This window comes from Gossypium arboreum, chromosome 12 (genome assembly GCF_025698485.1).
Source record: "Gossypium arboreum isolate Shixiya-1 chromosome 12, ASM2569848v2, whole genome shotgun sequence".
NCBI classification, from domain to species: Eukaryota; Viridiplantae; Streptophyta; class Magnoliopsida; order Malvales; family Malvaceae; genus Gossypium; species Gossypium arboreum.
Genome location: NC_069081.1, coordinates 76,245,346 through 76,265,608, shown reverse-complemented (window position 1 = coordinate 76,265,608; position 20,263 = coordinate 76,245,346).

The following is a 20,263-nucleotide window of genomic DNA, read 5'->3' as shown; positions in this document are numbered from 1 at the left end:
ATTCTTGGTGATGCCGTTTGGGCTCACTAATGCCCTACGGTGTTTATGGATATAATGAATAGAATTTTCAGGCCATACTTGGATCGGTTCGTAGTTGTATTTATCGATGACATTTTGGTCTATTCGAGAGATGAAACTGAACATGCCGAACACCGAGGCTAGTGTTGCAAATCTTACGAGATAAGCGATTATCACAAAGTTCAAGAAATGTGAATTTTGGTTGAAAGAGGTTAGCTTTTTGGGGCACGTGGTGTCCGCGACGGTGTCGGGTGGACCGAACAAAATTCGCCATAGTCGATTGGAAACCACCAAGGAATGTTACCGTTAGGAGCTTTTGGGGCTTGCGGTTATTACCGACGATTTGTAAAGGTTTCTCGACGATAGCCACGCCAATGACGGCTTACTCCAAAAGGATGTTAAGTTCGAATGGACGGAGAAATGTCAGAAAAGTTTCGATCAACTGAAAGCTTATTTGACTGAAGCCCCAATTCTAGTGCAACCCGAATCGGGCAAAGAGTTTGTCATTTATAGTGACGCATCCCTACTTGGGTTGGGTTGCGTATTGATGCAAGAAGGGCGAGTTGTGGCCTATCGTCGCGACAATTAAAGCCACATGAGAAAATTATCCGACCCATGATCTCGAATTGGTCGCCATCGTATTCGCCTTAAAGATATGGCGACATTACTTATTTGGTGAGAAGTGCCATGTGTATTCGGATCACAAAAGTCTCAAATATTTGATGACCCAAAGAGACTTAAATCTGCGACAAAGGCGATGGCTCGAGTTGTTAAAAGATTATGAGCTCGTCATTGATTATCACCCGGGAAGGGCTAATGTGGTTGCGGATGCCTTAAGCCGAAATCACCGCTTGCTTTATGACGATGAATGTACACTTGTCTATCCTACCCGACAATGTGTTAGTAGCTGAATTGAAAGCCAAACCATTATTGATACGTCAAATTCGTGAAGCTCAGAAAGTCGATGATGAGTTGGTTGCAAAACGGGATGAGTGTGTTCCGAACAAGGACTCGGAATTTCAAATCGATGATGACAATTGTTTGAGGTTCAGAAGTCGTCTGTGTGTTCCAAAGAATTCGGAACTTATTCCAATAATTTTGAACGAAGCCCATTGTAGCCGAATGGCAATCCACCCGGGGAGTACGAAGATGTACAACGATTTGAAACGTCGATTTTGGTGGCATGGTATGAAACGAGACATCTCTAATTTTGTTTCGAGATGTTTAATATGTCAACAAGTGAAAGTGGAACATCAAGTGCCTTCAGGATTACTTCAGCCGATCACGATACCCGAGTGGAAATGGGATCGAGTCACAATGGACTTTGTATCCGGACTGCCATTGTCAGTGAGTAAGAAGGATGCGATTTGGGTCGTTGTCGATAGACTGACTAAGTCGGCTCACTTTATCCCCGTACGTACGGATTTTTCAATGGACAAACTAGCCGAATTGTACGTTTCTCAGATTGTGAGATTACACGGGGTGCCTATTTCCATCGTGTCGGATAGAGATCCAAGATTTACCTCGCGATTTTGGAAGAAGTTGCAAGAAGCTTTGGGTACCAAGTTGCATTTCAAAGACCGCCTTTCACCCCCAAACCGATGGTCAATCCGAACGGATAATTCAAATACTCGAGGATATGTTGAGATGTTGTATCCTTGAGTTTAGTGGTTCATGGAAGCAGTATCGCCTTTGATTGAATTCGCTACAACAATAGCTTTCAATCAAGTATTAAGATGGCGCCTTACGAGGCTTTATACGGTCGTAAATGCCATACCCCATTATTCGGACTGAACTTAGTGAAGGTAAATTCTTGAGGTTGATTTGGTTAAGGATGCCGAGCAAAGAGTTCGAGTAATTCGTGAAAGTTTGAAAGTCGCTCGGATCGCCAAAAGTCGTATGCGGATTTGAAAAGAAAAGATATTGAATATCGGGTTGGAGACAAGGTCTTTCTCAAAGTTTCACCTTGGAAGAAGGTGCTTAGATTTGGTCGTAAGGGCAAATTGAGTCCGAGGTTCATCGGGCCATATGAAGTATCCGAACGAGTTGGGCGATCGCATATCGATTAATTTTGCCCCGAGCTCGAAAGGATTCTAACGTTTTCATGTCTCGATGCTTGACGATATAGGTCGATCCATCGCACGTAATTGCTCCATCGAGATTGAGATTCACCTAATTTGAGCTATGAAGAGGAACCGTTCGCATTATGAGGCGTGAAGTAAAAGAGTTGCGCAATAGGAAAATCCCGTTAGTGAAGGTGTTGTAGCATAAACACGGAATGGAAGAAGCCACTTGGGAACTTGAGGACTCCATGAAAGAGCGATACCGAGCCTATTTACGGTAAGATTTTCGGGACGAAAATTTCTTAAGTGGGGAGAGTTGTGACATCCCTAAATTAACCCTAGTCGGAAAGTGGTTTGGGACCACTAAACCGAGTCATAACAATAATTAACCATCATAATTGATGCTCATTATATATATATATGCATGTGTGAAAATTTCATGTTTGGATTTTGTTAATTGTAAGTGAATTTTTATCAAATAGGACTTATGTGAGAAAATTTAGAAATGTGCTAGGCAAATGTAAGGTGGCCTATTAATACATGTGGGAAAGTGTTGTCCTTGCATGTCAAATTAGCCAAAATGAAGCATGATGGCCGGCCATACTATGGGTGGAAACATGTCTCCAACATGTTAGACTAGTGATGCATGTAGGAAACAATAAATTAAGAAAGTTAGCATTAAAGAAATGGAAAAAAGAAAATGATGATAACAAAAAAAAAAAAGAGTGTGGATGCTTCCCCCCTGCCGTACATGAGAGAAACAAAAACAAAGAAAGAAAGAAAAAAAATGTTCATTCTCTCATTTTCTCCTTGCTTGGCCGAATGTACTAAGAAGAAAGGGGGGGAAGCTTGAGAAAATCAGCCATGGGAGTTTGCTAGACTAAGGTATGTTGATGTTATCCATGAGATTTATGCATGTTTTTAGTTGATAGTTTGAGTTCCACCTAACCCATGGTCTAAACCTTTACCATGAAATGGGGATGATATTCGGCCATGGGTATTGTCTTCTTGGTATCATTGATGTTTGATGTTTGATGTTGTGGTGGTGAGGCATGAAGATGAGTTAAGGTTCAACTAAGGTGGATTTGTGGATGTTATTTGCATGCTAAAGGTAAAGCTTGTAATGATGCATGGTATGGTGTTGTATGACATTTGGCCATGGTAGGAAATAAAAGGAAACTATGATCGTTGTTCATGTCATTTGAATGAGAAGTGCTAGTAAGGTGAAGTACAAATGTTAGTGTTTGATTTACTAGTGTATATATGCATACTAGCCTAGTTGTGAACTTGAATCAAATTGGTGTTAAGTCGATACAAGCGACCTTACTTGTTGAATGTATCAAGTGTGGAAATCGGCCTTAACATGAATGTGTATGTTCGGCCACATGAACGAATACATATGTTGATGTGTATATTCGGCCTTAGGTAGCCTATTGAGGGCCTTAGCTTTTCCTTGATGCTTGAATGAATTGTATTGAATTGCTTGATGTAATATAAAATGTGCATGACCAATGTGTATCCAAGCAAAAGGGTGGCCATATGACCATTTAAACTCCTTGTCATATTCGCCATAAGCTAGCATAATGAGGTTTTAATAAGTTAAATTTGTGTGAACTAGCTCAAGAACTCAAAGGATCAAAGTTGGACAAGGGAAAGACAAAGTAATTGAATAGCCATTGAAAACGATGCGACAACATCCGAGGTAAGTCATTAAGCATATATTTGGTATTGATTTAAATGATCATAATATATATGCAATTGTGTTTAATGAATTGATGTGTAAATGAAAATGTATGTGTATGGAATGATGCCATTGTTGAATGTATAAAGGCAGCAAAATGCATAAGGTATTGGTCACGGCACTAAGTGTGCGGGTATAAATGGACACGGTGACAAGATTGGCACTAAGTGTGCGGGTTTAAAATTGTACAGCACTAAGTGTGCGAGTTTGATTCTATAGCACTAAGTGTGCGAGCTGAAAATATATAGCACTAAGTGTGCGGATTCACTATATGCTCTTGTATTACAATTGGCACTGAGTGTGCGACATTATCGAGTTAATCCCGGACAGCGAATCGGGTAAGTACCTTGAGCTCATGACGAATAGGCAATATGTTCATGCTCGGGTTGAGCTTGGTAAGCTTTAAATCTATGTGATGATTGCAATTGTGTGATTGTGGTGAAAATGAGTTAGTGTGTGAAAATGCCTCAAATATCTTATCGTATAAATATGAAATGTGGATGTATGGCTTGGTATGAGATTGAACCGAAAGGTCCGAGGAATTATGGTATAGTTCCGATATGGATGAAGTACCTAGCCTTGTTTCATTGTTTCACTTTGTGATGAATTTAGCTAATGGATAATTGTAAAGTGCTTATGACTTACTGAGTTATAAACTCACTCGGTGTTTTCTTGTCACCCATTTTAGGTCTCTTGGACTCGTATTGTTATGTGCTCGAACCGTCGTTGAAGTCATCACACCGCTGAAATATTTTGGTATTGTCTTCGTTGTTGAAGAACATTTGGCATGTATAGGCTATTATATTTTGTTGAACTGTGGGTTGTAAACTTTAAGCCATGTGAAAATGGCCTATGTGGTCGTCGAGTGGGATGCTAGAACCTATAGCCACGAGTCTTAGAAACTTTAATTTTGATAAGGTGGCCATAATTTGTGTCATGTTTGATGGATGATTAAGGCCAAGGAAAGATTCATGAAATTGGCATAGTCTACTGCAGTAACTGTTGCGGACAGCAGCAGTGAGGTGAGATTGAAAAATCACTAAAAATAGTAGAAGTAGAATTAAATAGTGAATAAATTATGCAATTGAACCTTGATGAATCTAGTTTAATATGGATGGAACAAAACGACCATATGAGCAGTATATTGAGAGATATTAAAGTTCTCGTGAGACAGGGCCAGGACGGTTTCTGGGTCCCCTGTCGTGACTTTGAAAATTTACTATAAATTATCCAGAAAGAATTAGAAGTCATGCCTTATATGTGCAGATTCCATTTTGAGTCTAGTTTCATTAGAAACAAACATCACCAGTATTAAAGCCCTTTAAAGAGAGATATTCAAGTTTTAACGCGCAAAGGTCAGTGTAGTCGACTTCTGTAACATTGGTGACTTTAACTAATAAACTGTACCAATTGGGCCAACCAAAAATTCTAGAAATAAATCCATGGATAAATATATGAGTCTAAATTCAGGGAAAATTTACGGAATCAGTTTCCGAGTTTCGAAACTCGAGATATGATTTTTATGGCGACAGTGACGCAGTTTTCCAGCCTGTCTGGAAATGCCAAATTGGTTGGTACCTTGAGAAGATTTGGCCCATTAACCCCTCGTGTCCGACACCGGAGACGGTCACGGGTTCGGGGTGTTACATTAGGGGTCGAATAAGGCCTCAGGGTGAGCTAATGGACTTTGTGAGTGTATGAGAGACCATTAGAAGGCGTGCTAAACTGATACTGGCTGCTATGTCCCAACACAAAGGATTCGATGTCACAACATAGGGGACAAAATAGAGGAATTCTGAGACTGCCTTCGATGTGCGACACAGCATAAGGGTGTCACGACATACCTCTGAAAACATCTTAAAGAAGAGTACACTGACTTCTATGTCACGACACAGGTCCTGATATATCATGACATCGACTCTGGATCAGAAGTAATACAAGCCAAGAGGTGTTTTGGTCCACACAATCCAATTTAAAGCTCGGGAACGTCAACTAACCTAGGGTTAAGGACGATGGCTACCTCAAGTCTATAAATAGACTCATTTGACACATGTTATGGACACCAATTACTTAGATTAGAATCTCTCTTTTTAATTCTAGTTTAGTTTTTCTCTTTTCTTAGGTTTTAGAGTTATTTTAGCTTGTTCTTTGTTTTATCTTGGGAGATCTAGTTTGTGGTTGCGATTAAACTTTGTGGATTTATTCTTCTTCATAATACAAATCAGGCTTTTTCTTAAACTTTACACTTTTGATTCAATTTTCATGATTACACTTTATATAGATTTTATATTGTTTACAAAAACCATGAGAAACTAATCCCTTTATGGGGGGGATTAATGAGTGGAGGTATGATCTATTTTCTATTTTGTAGAGTTACTCAATGGATCAGTTGTTTGGGAAAGGAAGAATCTAGACCCTAGGCTTGACAGCCCTAGGAAGTTATCAAGGTGGGAATTAACCCAAAATGTGTATAGCTTATCCGTGAACACCTTAACCCCGAACTAGTCTGGACAATGAGGTCTGAAGATAAGTAGTCATTGCTGACTCGTTATTCTAGTGGACATATCAGAAGATCCTACTAGGATATCGACTGGTTGATTGACGAGGAACCCGAAGTGACAGTTGATAAAGATTATTGAAGCGAGCTAATCACTTATAATCAGATTTGAACAATTTCTCAATACTTATTTACTTGTTATATTTTTATTATTATAAAAACCCCAAAAAATCCTTATTATTTATATTTTCATAATATAACCTGTTTTAAGTACTAATTAGATCTTTCGGTATTTATGTTGAAATTGATCTAATACTAAGTCTCATTTGGGTACGATCGTCAGAGTACTCACCTACTCTGTTGTAACTATATTACAACCTGACCATACATTTACTGATACTGCTTCATTTATATATATATATATATGTTTCGTTGCAGTATTCACACTCTGGACGTTAATACGTCCAGAGGTGGTCCTGCATGCACAAAATACTATACTTAGACAAAATTAATACTTTACTATCTTCTAGCTACACGTAATACAACAACAAAATAAATAGTAACCAAGTACAGAGACTTCGCCGAGTGGTCTGTTATAGATTCCCATGCAGATTATAAAATATCATGAAATTAAGTGAAAAACCACAAAAAGTGTTATTTATTTACTAGGACTTAGCATAAAATGTACATAAAATAGTGTCGAAATATCTATATTTTAGAGTTTACAAATGTGTCAATCAGATCCAAGAGGAGCTCACACTATCCATCTCTTGATTCGGTAGACTTTTGATCCTTTGAACTCGGTTATACGTGGCATGTACTTAGGAGTTGTCATGTTACCTTAAAATGCTAAGTTTGGCTTGGAACTTTAGTTGTTAACGAACTTATAATGTAATTGGAAAATGATATATGTGCACAAGTTTAATAACATGTTGTGAAATGTGTGTTTATTTTTAATGCCCCCGTACCCGAGACTGTCGCCGGAGTCGAGCACGAGGTGTTAACGGACTTAATTCATTAATTAAACAGCTCAAACAATTTATTTTAGAATTTCCGGACAAGCTGGCTAACTGCGTCACAGTCGCTAAAAAAATCATATCTTGAGTTACAAAACTCAAAATCCAATTCTGTAAATTCTTCCTGAAACTAGACTCAGATATATACTTGCTAAGTTTTTTCTATAATTTTTGGTTGGGCCAATTAGTACAGTTTATTAGTTAAAGTTTCCCCTATTTCACGGTTTGGCTACTCTGACCCCTGTGCACTACGAATCAAATTTCTTCCTATACAGAGATCCAATTACTATGAAGTTTGTTTCTATTAAAAATAAACTCAATAAGTAATCCATACATATAAAATTTGAGTCCTAATTATTTTTACAAAATTTATGGTGAATTTATAAATTCTGAATAGGGGATCCAGAAATCGCTCTGACCCTATTTCACCAAAACGTAAATATCTCATAAAATACAAATTTTTTGCCTATTTTGTTTTTTCCACATGAAAATAGATTCATTAAGATTTAATTACATATTTTATTAATCATCTAATTCTATTTCTTATATTTTTAGTGATTTTTCAAATTTACGTCACTACTGCTGTATGACACTGTTTTATAGCCAATTTCACCATTTTATGGTTTTCCATAGAGTAGGTAATACATTAAGCATACATAACACTAAATATAAATTTTGATTAGCCATTCCAATAGCTAATCATCAACAAGCATTTCCACATCACTCATTCACCATATCATAATATTATATACACAAAAGGATTATAATGCTATACATGCCATATTCCCAAAATATGCAAGCCACTATACCGAGATGGTCTGTTGATAGTGTGAGTGTGCCTCCGACCGTCCTGATCTCCAAACCGGCTTGTCAAAACTACAAGGAATGGAAGGGAGGGAGTAAGCATAAATGCTTAGTAAATTCACATGCAAATAACAAATAACTTAACAAAGCAATTATACCAACCAACATTAGCATAATATCACCAAAACATATATCACATTTCTATTCATCATTCATCGTCTTACTACATTATTGTTGTCATATCAAGTCTCAACCCGAGGGTTAAGTACATAACTGTCCAAAGTGCCCATTCCACAACACTTACCAATACGTCACTTGCATCTTGAGTATTCTTCCATTTCACTAGAATTTTACCCGTTGAACACATCGGAATATAACTCGAATACATGGAAAGTTTGCACATAAGTGCCACATATGTAGCCAAGCTACCATGTAACCCACCCATAAGCGAACTCGGACTCAACTCAACGAGCTCGGCCATTCGCATCCATAAGTGAACTCGGACTCAACTCAATGAGTTCGGATGCCCAAATATCCTAATCTATTCCTAAGGTTCAACGGGACTTTCCTCGCTCGTACTCCTTTACCATTCTCCTTGGAATACCAATGACGATACTTCGGTAGTCTTTCACATTTTTCACATAATTCATAAAATTTTTGCATGTTGTCCAATAATGACCACAAAGCATAGAATTGCATGATAACAATCATAATATCATATAAATAGCATTAAATGATTTAAAATAACGGTTATATTACAATATTTACATATGACCTTACCTCGTATGCGAAAATGATCATTTTTACCATTTTCTCTACAACTTGGTATTTTGCCGATTTTAGCCCGAATTTCCATTTTCCTTTGCTCTATCATTTCAAATATAGCCTAATTAGGACTCATATTATTCAAATCAACCCAAAATCATATTTTGGAAAAATTACAATTTTACCCCTAAACTTTCACATATTTACACTTTTGCCCCAAATCTAATAAATTAAACTTCATCCTATTTTCTTATGTTTTATGATATGCTGATCATTTTTTCCTTCTACAGCAACATCCAATTCTCACTCTAACATGTACTTATGAACATTAGGGATTTTTACCGATTATGTCATTTTAGTCATTTTTACGTAAAATTACTTAGCAAAAGTTGTTTAACACAATCTCAAGCTTCATACTCTACCATAAAACATCAAAATTCATGCATATCATTCATAGGTAAATTTTTAAATATAAACCCTAGCTCAAAATATTGGTAGAAATAGGTAAACCGAGCTACGAGGATTTCAAAAATGTAAAGAACATTAAAAATGGGCATAGAAATCACTTACAATCAAGGCTTAAAAGTGTTGAAACCCTAGCTATGGTGGAGAGCAAAATTTGGAAGCAACCTATGGAGAAGATGATCATTTTTGTGTTATTTTTCCTATTTTATTTGATTTAATATCAAAATGACCAAAATGTCTTTCCTTATTAAACTTTCAAAAATTCCATCCATGTCCAATTTTTTTCCATAAACTTAGAAATTGGTCAAATTGCTATTAAAGACCTCCTAGTTAATATTTCAAAGCAATTTCATACTAGAAACTTCTAGAATGCAAGTTTTGCAACTTATTCAATTTAGTCCCAAATTTCAAATTAAGCACTTTATGCATAGAATTTCTTCACGAAATCTTCACACAATCATGCAATCATATGATAGACCTCAAAATAATTATAAAATAATTATTTCTATCTCGGATTTGTGGTCTCGAAACCACTATTCTGATTAGGCCGTAATTCAGGATATCACATTAGTACCTATAGATGCATGATTTAGCATGAAATGAATTGAGGAAATGAATGGTTGAATACATGAAATGGTATAAATAGGTTTGATATGAAAATGGTCCTATTTGAGACATATTGGATATTAGGATGATAGTGTGTTATAATGTTATGTTTGGGAAGCGTTTTGGCATGATTATATGCAGGTATTATGGTACAATGAAAATTGATTTATTTATGGTAGGCTAGCTGATAAACCGTAATTTATATATATTTTTATCCCATTCTTAGCACATTTAAGGATGGTTTCTCCTTAAAATTGGTGAATTCGATGCTCCTAATCCTTTAATTTCATGTTTTATACTTGGTGAGCATAGGAGAGTAAAAAGAGAGAGAAATAGGCCAAAAATGGAGAAAATGGACCCACGTGGGAAATCAACACGGCCTGGACTTTCTCACACGGGCGTGTCACACGGTCGTGTCCCTTTGGTAAGATTGAAGCACGACTTACACGGGTATACTACACGCCCGTGCCTTTTCAACAGCCTTGACCACGGGTTGGAGTAATCGCACACGTGCGTGTCCCTACCGAGCCCAAGTATAACCCTATTCCAAAAAGGTCAATTTTGGGGGCTCTTAGGCATTCTAAAGCCTATTTAAACACCTGAGAAGGCACTTAAAAGGGAGGACGCAGAGTAGGAAGCAAGGAATTACTCAAGGAAAGTTGATTGATCCATCTCAGAAGCCAGATTCATCATCAAAACTGAAGATCTCCCTTCAAGTTCCTTCAGGAGTTTTGGGTTTTCTTATGTTTTGTAATCTTTATATTTTTGAGATGTTTTCCTTCATAAGTATGAACTAAAACCCCTAAATACCTAAGGGGAATGAAACCTAAGATGGATCTTGTTATTATTATCTAAATTGTATGATAAATATATGATTTGTTCTTAATTATGTGTTCTTAATTATTGTTTTAATATTCCAGGATATTGATTCAAGTTAACGTTCTTATTCAGAGGAGGAATAGACCTTGTCTAAGAGTATATTTGTCGTAATTAAGCGGAGCTAATTGCGCGCCTAGAGATAGGGTGACAAGATTTTTCCGGATTAGGGTGAAACCTAATAAGGAAATCCATAGATCGAGTTAATGCAATTCTAGGGTGTTAATTAGAAAGAGATTTCAATTATTCAACCTAGGGTTAGATGTTCTTAGTCTCGAGAGAGATAATAATATAACTTAGGGATTTCTACGGATCAAGTCAAATGAATAAATCGTCTAATTCACAGTCAAATAACAAGTGAAGTCTAGGTGGATTTTTCCTTAGGTATTGTCTTAATCAATCGAATTTTCTAAAAGTATTTTACCAAATTTTCTTTCTGTGCATTCTTAGTTTAGTAATTAGTTTAGATAACCAAACCTCTTGATTTTTAGGCTAGATAATAAAAAAGAAGTAAATACTAGTACTTGTGGTTTCTTTGGGTTCGACAATCCAGTCTTGTTGAACTATACTACTATTCGATAGGTACATTTGCCTTAATCGTGATAATAAGTTAGTCTCAAGAACGATTCATTTATAAATTTTTAAAACATGTCACGAATATCACGCATCAAGTTTTTGGCGCCGTTGCAGGGGAACTAGGATATTAGGAACACTCAATTTTTAGTACTTTAGCCATATTAGTTTTATTGCAATTTAAATTTTTATTTTCTTTTCTAATTTTTCATTTATTTTCTTCTGACAGGTTTTTCTAGTTTATGACCAGAAGAAACCCATCAGGACCACTACTTTTTGACGGTGAGATCGACCGCACAGTTCGCAAAAACTGAAGAGAAAGAAGGCGAAGTCTAAGATACACAGAGGACGAGCAAGAGGACGACGTTTCAACCACAACCGAGGAGATGGCTGATCCAGAAAATCAGAATCCTCCTCTACGCACTATGTATGATTATGCTAAACATAATTTAACAGGAACTGAATTGAGCATAATTAGGCCTGCTGTTGCTGCAAATAATTTTGAACTGAAACTTAACACCATTCAAATGATCCAACAGTTTGTTCAGTTTCATGGTTTGCAGGACGAGGATTCAAACGCTCACTTGGCAAATTTTGTAACACCCCGATCCCGAGACCATCACCGGTGTCGGACACGAGGGGTTAACAAGCCAAGTCCACATATTTTGCCCACCAATTTGACATTTCCAGTCGGGCTGGAAAACTGCGTCACTGTCGCCTAAAAAATCATATCTCGAGTTTCAAAACTCGGAAACTGGTTTTGTAAATTTTCCCTGAATTTAGACTCATATATCCATCCATGGATTTATTTCTAGAATTTTTGGTCGGGCCAATTGGTACAGTTTATTAGTTAAAGTCACCCATGTTACAGGGATCGACTGCTCTGACCTTTGCGCGTTATAACTTGAATATCTCTCTGTACAGGGCTTTAACACTGGTACCGTTTGTTTCTAATGAAACTAGACTCAAAATGGAATCTGTACATATAAGGCATGACTCCTAATTCTTTCTGGATAATTTGTAGTAAATTTTTAAAGTTGCGACAGGGGACCCAGAAACCGTTCTGGCCCTGTCTCACAATAGCCTTAATATCTCTTAACATGTAACTCCTATGACCATTTCGTTTCTTCCATATGAAAATAGACTCATCAAGGTTCATTTACATAGCTTATTCACTATTTAATACCATTCCTACAAATTTTGGTGATTTTCACATTCACGTCACTGCAGCTGGCAGCATCTGTTTTAAGGTAGGTCTTACCTATTTGGTAGTCTCCATGAACCAACTAGTCTTGCCATACATAGGTTCATATATGATCATTTTAACCATGCCAATGGCTGATCATGTGACCAACATTCCCATTTCAATCCATAGCCACATCATGACACCAAATATATACATACAAACCACAAATAGTCTAAGTTCATGCTTCCTTTTTCGAGCCATTTTCGCATGGCCGTATATATATACATCACAACATATTTAACCAACAAGGGTAGTCCTATACATGCCATCTCAAGTTCAACCAAAATTTATACCAAAATGCAGGCTTGATAGTGTGGATGACTTCGACTTCAACGATTCCAAATCCGATTGCTTCGAGCGAAATCTAGAAAACTGAGAGCCAAAGCAACGGGGTAAGCATTTTTATGCTTAGTAAGTCTCAAGGAATATAATCAACTCTAATTACTGCAATACATCCACATAGCCAAATGCATCATTTCATTAATACACATTCTTACTTCACACTTCATCATTATATAATTTCACAAAGTATCAATCAATTCAATAACTGAAATTCATTAGTCGATTGAGCGAATGTTGCTCAAACATGTCGACTTTCCAATGCACATATAAACGTACCTCATTCTTTGGGCTTTTGAGTGTACTCATTGAATTTATTACAGCAACCAACACTCACCTCCAGCCCAAGATTCTTGAATATAACCGGATATAACCATGTGCACAAATGCCTTCGGTCTTAGCCCGGATAGAATGTCTCGCACGAATGCCTTGAGATTTAGCCCGATATCATTCAATTTCCCATGAACACATACATCAATTATCATTGGACATACATATTTCATTTTCACATTAAGGCTCAAACGCAATTATAGTCACAAGCATATTCGCCTTCGGGACTTAGCCCGGTAGAATTCAAATACTCATGCACACATAATCAATAATCAATACACATCCATACTTTATTTCACATAATTCAAGTAGGGTCACTTCTTGAGGACTTACCTCGGATGTTGTCGAACGGCTTTTTCGGCTATTCGATCACTTTCTCCTTCCCTTGTCCAATTGTGGCCTCTAAGCTCTTGAGCTAATTCAAACAAATTCAATTTATTAAAACCTCATTGTGCTAGCTTATGGCGAATATGACAAGGAGTTTAAATGGTCATATGGCCACCCTTTAGCTTGAATACACAATGGTCATGCACATTTTATACTACATCAAGCAATTCAATACAATTTATTCGAGCATCAAGGAAATGCTAAGGCCTTCAATAGGCTACCCAAGGCCGAATATTCAAGTACATGTTGAGGCCAATTATGCACTTAATACCTCACAAAAACAGCATGCATTTTACTAGTTAATGCTTTGCATATTGTGGCTCAAAACTTATAATTAGCATCAAGCACTTATATGTGTGCTAGGCCGAATTGTGCTTGCAAATTTCACAATTATTCTTCAACATCTTCTTCTTTAAACAAACTTATTCATCACTTCCTTCATAACCAAAACATCATGTGCAAACATATATATACATATATGAGCATGGCGAATTTCAAGGTGTCCATAGCCATCCAAAACACAAATTTTAACTAACATGCAAGAAGCATGAACCATGCTCATGAATGCATCATGGCGAATATGACAATCATGCTCCTTTTCAACTTCAATCATGATAAAACAAAAGAAAGCTCAAAATCTTACTCAAGAGTAGACAATCCATCATTGCATGCATCATCATCAAGCTTCACACTTAGCATGCAATGGCTTTATCACCATAACAACTTTGGCCAAATACCATTTCCATGGCATAACAAAGATTTGAGCCATGGCTAACATGCACATCAAGTTAGCAACCAAAACATGCATGAAACTCCTAACACAACCTCATACATACCTTAATCTTGATGCAAACTTAGCCAAATCTCCTTCTAGATCTCTTCCAAACCAAGCATGAAGCAAAAATCCTCCTTCTTCCTTAGTTTTGGCTCAAAGAAAGGATGAACAAAATTTTTTCTTTCCTTCTCTACAACTCACGGCAATGGGGGGAATACCTCACTCACACACATTTTTTTTCATTCTTTTCTTACCCATACACCTTTGTTTATTATTTCTCCCTAATGCACCAACAAAACATGTTTCATGACATGTTTTGCCCATCCTCTCTTGCCATGGCCGGCCACTTCATGTTGGGGGAAATTTGACATGCAAATCCTTATTTTGCATGCATGAGCAACTAGTCATCACACATTTCCCATCATACTTTCAAAGTTCACTACTAGGTCCTTTCTAGTGAAATTCAGCATTTATAACACTAAATCGAAACATCAAAAATGTCACACACAAATTAACACATATCATAGGCATCAAAATAAATTTTAAATTATTTTTATGCCTCGGTTTTGTGGTCCCGAAACCACATCCCGACTAGGGTCAATTTTGGCTGCCACAACTCTCCCCACTTAAGAAATTTTCGTCCCAAAATCTTACCGTAAATAGGTTTGGATATCGCTCTTTCATAGAGTTCTCGGTCTCCCAAGTAGCTTCTTCTATCCGTGCTTGAGCCATAACACTTTCACCAATGAACTCGCTTGTTTCGCAACTCTTTCACTTCTCGTGATAGGATACGAATCGGTTCTTCCTCATAACTCATATTAGCTTGAATTTCAATTTCGATGGACTAATCACGTGCGATGGATCGGATCTATAGCGTCAAGCATCGAACGTGAAAGACATCGTGAACCTTTTGAGTTCAGGGGCAAAATCAAACGATATGCCACCGGACCGACTCGCTCGGATATCTCATATGGCCCAATGAACCTCGGGCTCAACTTGCCCTTACGGTAGAACACGAGTATCTTTTTCCAAGGCGATACCTTGAGAAACACTTTATCGCCCACCGATACCGATATCCTTACGCTTCAGATCCGCGTCGACTTCGGCAATCGGAGGCTATCTTCGACTTTCACGGATTACTTTCACTTTCTGCTCAGATCCCTAATCAAATCCACCCGAAAATCTTGCTTTCACCGAGCTCACCAAAACAATGGTGTACGGCATTTACGACCGTATAAGGCCTCGTAGGGTGCCATCTTAATACTTGATTGAAAGCTATTGTTATAAGCGAATTCAATCAACGGCAAATACCGCTCCCATGAACCACTAAACTCGAGGACGCAACATCTTAACATATCCTCAAGTATCCGAATTATCCGCCGGATTGACCATCGGTTTGGGGGTGAAAGGCGGTCTTTGAAATGCAACTTGGTACCCAAAACTTCTTGCAACTTTTTCCAAAATCGTGAGGTAAATCTCGGATCTCTATCCGACACGATGGAAATAGGCACCCGTGTAATCTCACAACGAGAAGCGTACAATTGGCTAATTTGTCCATTGAAAAATCCGTGCGACGGGGACAAAGTGAGCCGACTTAGTCAATCTATCAACCACGACCCAAACCGCATCCTTCTTACTTGCGACAATGGCGGTCCGGATACAAAGTCCATTGTGACTCGATCCCATTTCCACTCGGGTATCGTGATTGGTGAAGTAATCTCAAGGCACCGATGTTCCGCTTTCACTTGTTGACATATTAAACATCTCAAACAAAGTCGAGATGTCTCGCTTCATACCATGCCACCAAAACCGACGTTTCAAATCATTGTACATCTTCGTACTCCCGGTGGATTGCCATTCGGCTACAATGGGCTTCATTCTGAATTATCGAAATGAGTTACGAATTCTTTGGAACACACAGACGACTTTTGAACCTCAAACAATCGTCATCGTCGATTTGAAATTCGAGTCCTTGTTCGAACACACTCACCGCTTTGCGACCAACTCGTCGTCGACTTTACGAGCTTCTCGAATTTGATGTATCAATAGTGGTTTGGCTTTCAATTCAGCTACTAACACACTATCGGATTGGACGGACAAGTGCACGTTCATCGCTCAGAAGCGAATAATGATTTACGACTCAAGGCATCCGCAACCACATTCGCCTTTCCGGGTGATAGTTAATGATCAGCTCATAATCCTTTAACAACTCGAGCCAACGTCTTTTTCGCAGATTTAAGTCTCTTTGGGTCATCGATATTTGAGACTCTTGTGATCCGAGTACACATGGCACCTTTCACCAAATAAGTAATGTCGCCATATCTTTAAGGCGAACACGATGGCGCCAATTCGAGATCATGGGTCGGATAATTTTTTCTCGTGTGGCTTCAATTGCCTCGACGCGCATAGGCCACAACTCGACCTTCTTGCATCAATACGCAACCTAACCCAAGGAGGAGGCGTCACTATAGATGACAAACTCTTTGCCGATTCGGGTTGCACTAGAATTGGGGCTTCATCAAACAAGTCTTCGATTGATCGAAACTTTTTGGCATTTCTCCGTCCATTCGAACTTAACATCCTTTTGGAGTAGCCGTCATCGGCGTGGCTATCGTTGAGAATCCTTTACAAATCGTCGGTAATAACCTAAGCCCCAAAAAGTCGAACCTCATTAATATTTCTGAGGCTTCCAATTAAGTATGGCTGAAATTTTATTCGGTCGACTCGAATACCGATCTGATACCACATGACCCAAGAAGCTAACCTCTCTTAATCGAACTCACCTTGTGAACTTAGCATATAATTGCTTATCCCGTAAAATTTGCAGCACTAACCGCAGGTGTTTAGCATGTTCGATCTCATTTCTTGAATAGACCAAGATGTCATCAATGAACACGACTACGAATCGATCCAAATATGGTCTAAAGATCCGATTCATCAAATCCATAAATATCGCAGGGGCATTAGTGAGCCCAAACGGCATCACTAGGAACTCATAGTGACCATATCTCGTTCTGAAGGCAGTCTTGGGCACGTCCGAATCTCGGATTCGCAATTGATAATAGCTCGATCTCAAATCTATTTTCGAGAACACCGAGGCTCCCTTCAGTTGATAGAATAAGTCATCAATACGTGGCAACGGATACTTGTTCTTTATCGTCGCTTTATTAAGCTGACGATAGTCGATGCACAGCCGCATGGTTCCATCCTTCTTCTTCACGAACAACACTGGCGCACCCCAAGGCGAAAAACTCGGGCGAGCAAAACCTCTATCCACCAATTCTTGCAACTGAGCTTTCAACTCCTTTAATTCCGTTGGTGCCATACGATACGGAGCTATCGAAATTGAGTGGTACCAGTACCAATTCGATGCCAAATTCTATTTCCGAACAGTGGTAAACCCGCAATTCTTGGGAAAACATCCGGTATTCACAAACCACGGCACAGATTCGGCTTCTTTTCGATTCCTTGTCATCGAAAGCACGTCGCAAGGTACGCATCGCACCCTTTTCTTACATATTTACGGGCCAACATCGGCGATATTACACCGGCAACCCTTTAAGTCCGTAGACTCAACCCGAATTATTTCATTATTCGCACACCTCAAATCGATAGTCTTGCTCTTGCAATTTACAACCGCATCGTGCATGGTCAACCAATCCAAACCAAGAATAACGTCGAACTCATCGAACGGCAAAAGCATCAAGTCCGCGGAAAACAAGAACCTCGGAACACTAGGGACTTTTCTTGCACACTTTGTTGACAAGCACGTAATGACCCAAGGGGTTTGACACCGAATTACAAACTCGATGAGACTCAATAGGCAAAGTCTTCTTTGGATGCTAAGGTTTCACATATATGAATGAGTAGAACCGGGGTCAATCAAAGTAATCACATTTGTATTGAAAAGAGTGAAAGTACCCAGTAATGACATCCGGAGAGGCATCCTCACGTCTGCCAGATGGCATAAGTCCTTGCAGGAGCACGAGCCTCGGATCTAATGGTAGCATCTCTAGATCCTCTCGACCGCCATTGACATTGCCCATATTTCTAGGTGGCCTACCTCGGCGAAGGTAGCACCGGGTTTCCACTCGACTCACATTACTGCTCAAGCATCCTCGGGCAATCCTTCATAAAGTGGTCGGCCGATCCACACTTATAACAGAGCGATCACGAAACCAACAGCTCCTCGAATGCCATTTGCCACAATGTGGACACTCCGCCCTCTCTCGGCGATCATTTCCACCATCGGCGATCGAAGTGACTCGTGTGGTCACGGTCGATCGCGTCCTCGTCTAGAAAAGCCCAAACGCCTCTAGACCGGCTCGCATCATCTCAAAATCTCTTCGATGCTTGTTGAAGAGACTTTCCGAGGACCTCTTTCGAATTCTCCGGTTCCCACATCGCTTTTTGTTTCTCCTTTCTAAGCTCTTGACTTTACAAGCTCGCTCAACAAGTACTACGAACTCTCGTATCTCGAGAATGCCAACAAACATCCTTATATCATCATTCAGCCCATCCTCGAGCGTTTACACATAATAGCTTGGACGAAATGCATTCTCACAGCGTCGGCTAAGCCTCACAAACTTTCGTCAGTAGTCGACAATGGACATAGAACCTTGCTTAAGATCAAGAAATTCCTCCGCTTTTGGTCGATGAATCTCGATGATATACTTTTTGAACTCGGTTTGAAAGAATTCCCAAGTCATTTGCTCTCTAGGCACCACGAAGTCGAGTACTCCACCAATAGTAGGCGGACTCACGTAGCAAGGAGATGGTACACTTTAAGCACTCATCGGTGTACAAGATAGCTCATCGAGCACCGGATAGTGTTGTCCAACCAAAATTCAGCTCGTTCGCATCATCATCATCCGTAGCTTTAAATTCAAGTGGCCCCATGTTTTGAATCCTATCGACCGGGGGCTTACTTGACCTTATTTGGTCGATTCGGAGGTATTGTAGGTGCGGGGTTGCATTTGTCGGGAATGGAGGTTGTGGAACAGTAGTGTTAGTTCGAATGTATTGGTTAAACCATTCGCTCATCACACTATAAAAGGCTTGCCTAGCCTCATCATTCGGATTGCTGGCCATAGGTTGAGAGTCCGCCGCTGTCCCTTGTCTTGGAGCAGCGCCACACTCTCCACATCATCAGCTATTGCTCGGTTGGGATCGGGATCCATTGCTATAAACAAACTCAAAGTCAAATTGTCGAAATTACCACACTATCGATTCATCATTTAATGGCATGTATAGCTAGACCCCAAACACCTCACGATAGTCCTAGAATCGACTAAACCGTGGCTCGATACCAATAAATTGTAACACCCGATCCCGAGACCATCACCGTGTCGGACACGAGGGGTTAACAAGCCAAGTCCACATATTTTGCCCACCAATTTGACATTTCCAGTCGGGCTGGAAAACTACGTCACTGTCGTCTAAAAAATCATATCTCGAGTTTCAAAACTCGGAAACTGGTTTCGTAAATTTTCCCTGAATTTAGACTCATATATCCATCCATGGATTTATTTCTAGAATTTTTGGTTGGGCCAATTGGTACAGTTTATTAGTTAAAGTCACCCATGTTACAGGGATCGACTGCTCTGACCTTCGCACGTTATAACTTGAATATCTCTCTGTACAGGGCTTTAACACTGGTGCCGTTTGTTTCTAATGAAACTAGACTAAAAATGGAATCTGTACATATAAGGCATGACTCCTAATTCTTTCTGGATAATTTATAGTAAATTTTTAAAGTTGCG